The 9476-nt window shown below is 40.8% G+C and overlaps 3 non-coding genes across 3 annotated transcripts; all 3 read left to right on the forward strand.

The window, feature by feature from the left end:
* The first annotated feature begins 108 nt into the window (after positions 1–108).
* On the forward strand, positions 109–181 carry trnac-aca. The gene has a single exon. It is a non-coding gene; the product is annotated as a tRNA-Cys (tRNA).
* A 4449-nt stretch (positions 182–4630) lies between these two features.
* Positions 4631–4703, forward strand: trnar-acg. The gene has a single exon. It is a non-coding gene; the product is annotated as a tRNA-Arg (tRNA).
* A 2666-nt stretch (positions 4704–7369) lies between these two features.
* On the forward strand, positions 7370–7441 carry trnae-uuc. The gene has a single exon. It is a non-coding gene; the product is annotated as a tRNA-Glu (tRNA).
* Positions 7442–9476: the final 2035 nt, after the last annotated feature.

Genomic DNA, 9476 nt, shown 5'->3' on the forward strand with positions numbered 1-9476 from the left:
TCAAATTAAGATATGCATCTGAAACAGAAAAAAAAGGAACCTTGTTGTTGAGAGACGCTATGACTGTGTACACTGGTCTAGCTGTGACCTGACTTTGTTTTAGACGTGGGGCCAGTGGCACAATGGATAACGTGTCTGACTACAGATCAGAAGATTCTAGGTTCGACTCCTGGCTGGCTCAATAATTTACTTAATTGACTGAAATCAAGCTGGGAATGATACTGTTTACCTTTCAGTGCTTCTGGCTGTTCTCACTTCAAACACATTATAGATGGATTTCATCTGGACATTCCCCAACCTCTCTGAGAAAAAAGATGTTGCTTTTAAATCCAACAGGCATAATGTCAACATTTAAAGATTTGTCTGTGATGTGTATTTTAAGTATGTGTCTTCCCATATGGTCTAGTGGTTAGGATTCCTTGTTTTCACCCAGGTGGCCCGGGTTCAACTTCCGGTATGGGAAAGAATATCTTGTCATTAGGTACCCACTTGTGTAACAACAGATGCAGCAGTTTCTCACAACACAACAATATTCCCTCAGCAACAGGAAATGTGACTTGTTATGTAGATTCAAATTATACAAGGCTTTTTAAACGTTGAATACACTTCATGGCTGCATTTCTTGCTCTGCAGTAAAATTCATGCAACAACAGGAGGATCAAATTAAGATATGCATCTCAAACAGAAAACCAAGGAACCTTGTTGTTGACAGACGCCATGACTGTGTACACTGGTCTAGCTGTGACCTGACTTCAGCTTAGACGTGGTGCCAGTGGCGCAATGGATAACGTGTCTGACTATGGATCAGAAGATTCTAGGTTTGACTCCTGGCTGGCTCAATACTTTGTTTAATTGACTGAAATCAAGCAGGGAATGATACTGTATACCTTTCAGTGCTTCTGGCTGTTCTCACTTCAAAACACATTTTAGACGGATTTCATCTGGACATTCCCCAACATCTCTGAGAAAAAAGATGTAGCATTTAATTCCAACAGGCATAATGTCAACATTTAAAGATTTGTCTGTGATGTGTATTTTAAGTTTTTGTCTTCCCATATGGTCTAGCGGTTAGGATTCCTGGTTTTCACACAGGTGGCCTGGGTTCAACTACCGGTATGGTAAAGATCATCTTATCGTTAGGTACCCACTTGTGTAACAACAGATGCAGCAGTTTCACACAACAAAACAATATTCTCTCAGCAACAGGAAATGTGACATGTTATGTATATACAAAGCTTTTTAAACGTTGAATAAACTTCATGGCTGGATTTCTTGCTCTGCAGTAAAATTCATGCAACAACAGGAGGATCAAATTAAGATATGCATCTGAAACAGAAAACCAAGGAACCTTGTTTTTGACAGACACTATGACTGTGTACACTGGTCTAGCTGTGACCTGACTTAAGCTTAGACGTGGGGCCAGTGGTGCTATGGAGAACGTGTCTGACTACGGATCAGAAGATTCTAGGTTTGACTCCTGGCTGGCTCAATAATTTGTTTAATTGACTGAAATCAAGCTGGGAATGATACTGTATACCTTTCAGTGCTTCTGGCTGTTCTCACTTCAAACACATTTTAGACGGATTTCATCTGGACATTCCCCAACATCTCTGAGAAAAAAGATGTAGCTTTTAAATCCAATAGGCATGATGTCAACATTTAAAGATTTGTCTGTGATGTGTATTTTAAGTATGTGTCTTCCCATATGGTCTAGCGGTTAGGATTCCTGGTTTTCACCCAGGTAGACTGGGTTCAACTACCAGTATGGAAACAATATATTTTCGTTAGGTACCCACTTGTGTAACAACAGATGCAGCAGTTTCTCACAACACAACAATATTCCCTCAGCAACAGGAAATGTGACTTGTTATGTAAATTCAAATTATATAAGGCTTTTTAAACGTTGAATGCACTTCATGGCTGCATTTCTTGCTCTGCAGTAAAATTCATGCAACAACAGGAGGATCAAATTAAGATATGCATCTGAAACAGAAAACCAAGGAACCTTGATGTTGACAGACGCCATGACTGTGTACACTGGTCTAGCTGTGACCTGACTTCAGTTTAGACGTGGGGCCAGTGGTGCAATGGATAACGTGTCTGACTACGGATCAGAAGATTCAAGGTTCAACTCCTGGCTGGCTCAATACTTTATTTAATTGACTGAAATCAAGCTGGGAATGATACTGTATACCTTTCAGTGCTTCTGGCTGTTCTCACTTTAAACACATTTTAGACGGATTTCATCTGGACATTCCCCAACATCTCTGAGAAAAAAAGATGTAGCTTTTAAATCCAACAGGCATAATATCAACATTTAAAGATTTGTCTGTGATGTGTATTTTAAGTATCTGTCTACCCATATGGTCTAACGGTTAGGATTCCTGGTTTTCACCCAGGTGGCCCGGGTTCAACTCACGGTATGGGAAAGAATATATTTTCGTTAGGTACCCACTTGTGTAACAACAGATGCAGCAGTTTCACACAACACAACAATATTCACTCAGCAACATGAAATGTGACATGTCATGTAGATTCGAATTATACAATTATTTTTAAACGTTGAATACACTTCATGGCTGCATTTCTTGCTCTGCAGTAAAATTCATGCAACAACAGGAGGATCAAATTAAGATATGCATCTGAAACAGAAAACCAAGGAACCTTGTTGTTGAGAGACGCTATGACTGGGTACACTGGTCTAGCTGTGACCTGACTTCAGCCTAGACGTGGGGCCAGTGGCGCAATGGATAACGTGTCTGACTACGGATCAGAAGATTCTAGGTTAGACTCCTGGCTGGCTCAATACTTTGTTTAATTGACTGAAATCAAGCAGGGAATGATACTGTATTAAAAAAAGATGTAGCTTTTAAATCAAACAGGCATAATGTCAACATTTAAAGAATTGTCTGTGATGTGTATTTTAAGTATGTGTCTTCCCATATGGTCTAGCAGTTAAGATTCCTGGTTTTCACCCAGGTGACCCGGGTTCAACTCCCGGTATGGGAAAGAATATATTTTCGTAGGGTATCCACTTGTGTAACAACAGATGCAGCAGTTTCTCACAACACAACAATATTCCCTCAGCAACAGGAAATGTGACATGTTATGTAGATTCAAATTATACAAGGGTTTTTAAACGTTGAATACACTTCATGGCTGCATTTATTTCTCTGCAGTAAAATTCATGCAACACCAGGAGGATCAAATTAAGATATGCATCTGAAACAGAAAACCAAGGAACCTTGTTGTTGACAGACGCTATGACTGTGTACACTGGTCTAGCTGTGACCTGACTTCAGCTTAGACATGGGGCCAGTGGTGCAATGGATAACGTGTCTGACTACGGATCAGAAGATTCTAGGTTAGACTCCTGGCTGGCTCATTACTTTATTTAATTGACTGAAATCAAGCTGGGAATGATACTGTAAACCTTTCAGTGCTTCTGGCTGTTCTCACTTCAAACACATTTTAGACGGATTTCATCTGGACATTCCCCGACATCTCTGAGAAAAAAAGATTTAGCTTTTAAATCCAACAGGCATGATGTCAACATTTAAAGATTTGTCTGTGATGTGTATTTTAAGTATGTGTCTTCCCATATGGTCTAGCGGTTAGGATTCCTTGTTTTCACCCAGGTGGCCCGGGTTCAACTCCCGTTATGGGAAAGAATATCTTGTCATTAGGTACCCACTTGTGTAACAACAGATGCAGCAGTTTCTCACAACACAACAATATTCCCTCAGCAACATGAAATGTGACATGTTATGTATATTCAAATTATACAAAGCTTTTTAAACGTTGAATAAACTTCATGGCTGCCTTTCTTGCTCTGCAGTAAAATTCATGCAACAACAGGAGGATCAAATTAAGATATGCATCTGAAACAGAAAACCGAGGAACCTTGTTGTTGACAGACGCCAAGACTGTGTACACTGGTCTAGCTGTGACCTGACTTCAGCTTAGACGTGGGGCCAGTGGCGCAATGGATAATGTGTCTGACTACGGATCAGAAGATTCTAGGTTCGACTCCTGGCTGGCTCAATACTTTGTTTAATTGACTGAAATCAAGCTGGGAATGATACTGTATACCTTTCAGTGCTTCTGGCTGTTCTCACTTCAAACACATTTTAGACGGATTTCATCTGGACATTCCCCAACATCTCTGAGAAAAAAAGATGTAGCTTTTAAATCCAACAGGCATGATGTCAACATTTAAAGATTTGTCTGTGATGTGTATTTTAAGTATGTGTCTTCCCATATGGTCTAGCGGTTAGGATTCCTGGTTTTCACCCAGGTGGCCTGGGTTCAACTCCTGATATGGGAAAGAATATCTTTTCGTTAGGTAACCACTTGTGTAACAACAGATGCAGCAGTTTCACACAACACAACAATATTCCCTCAGCAACAGGAAATGTGACATGTTATGTATATTCAAATTATACAAAGCTTTTTAAACGTTGAATAAACTTCATGGCTGCATTTCTTGCTCTGCAGTAAAATTCATGCAACAACAGGAGGATCAAATTAAGATATGCATCTGAAACAGAAAACCAAGGAACCTTGTTGTTGACAGACGCCAAGACTGTGTACACTGGTCTAGCTGTGACCTGACTTCAGCTTATACGTGGGGCCAGTGGCGCAATGGATAACGTGTCTGACTACGGATCAGAAGATTCTAGGTTCGACTCCTGGCTGGCTCAATACTTTATTTAATTGACTGAAATCAAGCTGGGAATGATACTGTATAACTTTCAGTGCTTCTGGCTGTTCTCACTTCAAACACATTTTAGACGGATTTCATCTGGACATTCCCCAACATCTCTGAGAAGAAAGATGTAGTTTTTGAATCCAACAGGCATAATGTCAACATTTAAAGATTTGTTTGTGATGTGTATTTTAAGTATATGTCTTCCCATATGGTCTAAGTGTTAGGATTCCTTTTTTTCACCCAGGTGGCCTGGGTTCGACTCCGGTATGGGAAAGAATATCTTTTCGTTAGGTACCCACTTGTGTAACAACAGATGCAGCAGTTTCACACAACACAACAATATTCCCTCATCAACAGGAAATGTGACATGTTATGTAGATTCAAATTATACAAGGCTTTTTAAACGTTGAATACACTTCATGGCTGCATTTCTTGCTCTGCAGTAAAATTCATGCAACAACAGGAGGATCAAATTAAGATATGCATCTGAAACAGAAAACCAAGGAACCTTGTTGTTGACAGACGCTATGACTGTGTACATTTGTCTAGCTGTGACCTAACTTCAGCTTAGACGTGGTGCCAGTGAGGGTAGGCAACAACATCTCCTCCCCGCTGATCCTCAACAGGGGGCCCCACAAGGGTGCGTTCTGAGCCCTCTCCTGTACTCCCTGTTCACCCACGACTGCGTGGCCACGCACGCCTCCAACTCAATCATCAAGTTTGGACGACACAACAGTGGTAGGCTTGATTACCAACAACGACGAGACGGCCTACAGGGAGGAGGGAGGGCCCTCGGAGTGTGGTGTCAGGAAAATAACCTCACACTCAACGTCAACAAAACTAAGGAGATGATTGTGGACTTCAGGAAACAGCAGAGGGAACACCCCTATCCACATCGATGGAACAGTAGTGGAGAGGGTAGCTAGTTTTAAGTTCCTCGGCATACACATCACAGACAAACTGAATTGGTCCACTCACACTGACAGCGTCGTGAAGAAGGCGCAGCAGCGCCTATTCAACCTCAGGAGGCTGAAGAAATTGGCTTGTCACCAAAAGCACTCACAAACTTCTACAGATGCACAATCGAGAGCATCCTGGCGGGCTGTATCACCGCCTGGTACGGCAACTGCTCCGCCCTCAACCGTAAGGCTCTCCAGAGGGTAGTGAGGACTGCACAACGCATCACCGGGGGCAAACTACCTGCCCTCCAGGACACCTACACCACCCGTTGTTACAGGAAGGCCATAAAGATCATCAAGGACATCAACCACCCGAACCACTGCCTGTTCACCCCGCTATCATCCAGAAGGCGAGGTCAGTACAGGTGCATCAAAGCTGGGACCGAGAGACTGAAAAACAGCTTCTATCTCAAGGCCATCAGACTGTTAAACAGCCACCACTAACATTGAGTGGCTGCTGCCAACACACTGTCATTGACACTGACCCAACTCCAGCCATTTTAATAATGGGAATTGATGGGAAATGATGTAAATATATCACTAGCCACTTTAAACAATGCTACCTTATATAATGTTACTTACCCTACATTATTCATCTCATATGCATATGTATATACTGTACTCTACATCATCGACTGCATCCTTATGTAACACATGTATCACTAGCCACTTTAACTATGCCACTTTGTTTACTTTGTCTACACACTCATCTCATATGTATATACTGTACTCGATACCATCTACTGTATGCAGCTCTGTACCATCACTCATTCATATATCCTTATGTACATGTTCCTTATCCCTTACACTGTGTATAAGACAGTAGTTTTGGAATTGATCAAGTTAGATTACTTGTTGGTTATGGAACAGAAGCACAAGAACATTTCGTACACTCGCATTAACATCTGCTAACCATGGTATGCTGTGACAAATAAAATTTGATTTGATTTGATTTGAATGGAAGTGTCTGACTACGGATCAGAAGATTCTAGGTTCGACTCCTGGCTGGCTCAATACTTTGTTTAATTGACTGAAATCAAGCAGGGAATGATACTGTATTAAAAAAAGATGTGCTTTTAAATCAAACAGGCATAATGTCAACATTTAAAGATTTGACTGTGATGTGTATTTTAAGTATGTTTCTTCCAATAAGCGGTAAGGATTCCTGGTTTTCCCAGGTGGCCAGTTCAACTCCCGGTATGGGAAAGGATATCTTGTCATTAGATACCCACTTGTGTAACAACAGATGCAGCAGTTTCTCAACAATATTCCCTCAGCAACATGAAATATGTCATGTAGCAAATTATACAATTATTTTTAAACGTTGAATACACTTCATGGCTGCATTTCTTGCTCTGCAGTAAAATTCATGCAACAACAGGAGGATCAAATTAAGATATGCATCTGAAACAGAAAACCAAGGAACCTTGATGTTGACAGACGCCATGACTGTGTACACTGGTCTAGCTGTGATCTGACTTCAGTTTAGACGTGGGGCCAGTGGCGCAATGGATAACGTGTCTGACTACGGATCAGAAGATTCTAGGTTCAACTCCTGGCTGGCTCAATACTTTATTTAATTGACTGAAATCAAGCTGGGAATGATACTGTATGAAAAAAAGATGTAGCTTATAAATCAAACAGGCATAATGTCAACATTTAAAGATTTGTCTGTGATGTGTATTATAAGTATGTGTCTTCCCATATGGTCTAGCGGTTAGGATTCCTGGTTTTCACCCAGGTGGCCCGGGTTCAACTCCCGGTATGGGAAAGGATATCTTTTCGTTTGGTATGCACTTGTGTACCAACAGATGCAGCATTTTCACACAACAAAACCATATTCCCTCAGCAACAGGAAATGTGACATGTTATGTAGATTCAAATTATACAAAGCTTTTTAAACGTTGAATAAACTTCATGGCTGCATTTCTTGCTCTGCAGTAAAATTCATGCAACAACAGGAGGATCAAATTAAGATATGCATCTGAAACAGAAAACCAAGGAACCTTGATGTTGACAGACGCCATGACTGTGTACACTGGTCTAGCTGTGATCTGACTTCAGTTTAGACGTGGGGCCAGTGGCGCAATGGATAACGTGTCTGACTACGGATCAGAAGATTCTAGGTTCAACTCCTGGCTGGCTCAATACTTTATTTAATTGACTGAAATCAAGCTGGGAATGATACTGTATGAAAAAAGATGTAGCTTATAAATCAAACAGGCATAATGTCAACATTTAAAGATTTGTCTGTGATGTGTATTATAAGTATGTGTCTTCCCATATAGTCTAGCGGTTAGGATTCCTGGTTTTCACCCAGGTGGCCCGGGTTCAACTCCCGGTATGGGAAAGGATATCTTTTCGTTTGGTATGCACTTGTGTACCAACAGATGCAGCATTTTCACACAACAAAACCATATTCCCTCAGCAACAGGAAATGTGACATGTTATGTAGATTCAAATTATACAAAGCTTTTTAAACGTTGAATAAACTTCATGGCTGCATTTCTTGCTCTGCAGTAAAATTCATGCAACAACAGGAGGATCAAATTAAGATATGCATCTGAAACAGAAAACCAAGGAACCTTGATGTTGACAGACGCCATGACTGTGTACACTGGTCTAGCTGTGATCTGACATCAGTTTAGACGTGGGGCCAGTAGCGCAATGGATAACGTGTCTGACTACGGATCAGAAGATTCTAGGTTCAACTGCTGGCTTGCTCAATACTTTATTTAATTGACTGAAATCAAGCTGGGAATGATACTGTATGTTCTCACTTCAAAAAAAAGATCCCCAACATCTCTGAGAAAAAAGCTTATAAATCAAACAGGCATAATGTCAACATTTAAAGATTTGTCTGTGATGTGTATTATAAGTATGTGTCTTCCCATATGGTCTAGCGGTTAGGGATTCCTGGTTTTCACCCAGGTGGCCCGGGTTCAACTCCGGTATGGGAAAGGATATCTTTTCGTTTGGTACGCACTTGTGTACCAACAGATGCAGCATTTTCACACAACAAAACCATATTCCCTCAGCAACAGGAAATGTGACATGTTATGTAGATTCAAATTATACAAAGCTTTTTAAACGTTGAATAAACTTCATGGCTGCATTTCTTGCTCTGCAGTAAAATTCATGCAACAACAGGAGGATCAAATTAAGATATGCATCTGAAACAGAAAACCAAGGAACCTTGATGTTGACAGACGCCATGACTGTGTACACTGGTCTAGCTGTGATCTGACATCAGTTTAGACGCAGGGCCAGTAGCGCAATGGATAACGTGTCTGACTACGGATCAGAAGATTCTAGGTTCAACTGCTGGCTTGCTCAATACTTTATTTAATTGACTGAAATCAAGCTGGGAATGATACTGTATGAAAAAAAGATGTAGCTTATAAATCAAACAGGCATAATGTCAACATTTAAAGATTTGTCTGTGATGTGTATTATAAGTATCTGTCTTCCCATATGGTCTAGTGTTAGGATTCCTGGTTTTCACCCAGGTGGCCCGGGTTCAACTCCCGGTATGGGAAAGGATATCTTTTCGTTTGGTACGCACTTGTGTACCAACAGATGCAGCATTTTCACACAACAAAACCATATTCCCTCAGCAACAGGAAATGTGACTTGTTATGTAGATTCAAATTATACAAGGGTTTTTAAACGTTGAATAGATTCTGGTTTTCACCCAGGTGGCCTAGGTTCAACTCCCGGTATAAGAAAGAATAACTTGTCGTTAGGTACGCACTTGTGTAACAACAGATGCAGCAGTTTCACAAAACAATATTCCCTCAGCAACA

This window comes from Oncorhynchus gorbuscha, unplaced genomic scaffold, assembly GCF_021184085.1.
Source record: "Oncorhynchus gorbuscha isolate QuinsamMale2020 ecotype Even-year unplaced genomic scaffold, OgorEven_v1.0 Un_scaffold_1128, whole genome shotgun sequence".
Taxonomy (NCBI): domain Eukaryota; kingdom Metazoa; phylum Chordata; class Actinopteri; order Salmoniformes; family Salmonidae; genus Oncorhynchus; species Oncorhynchus gorbuscha.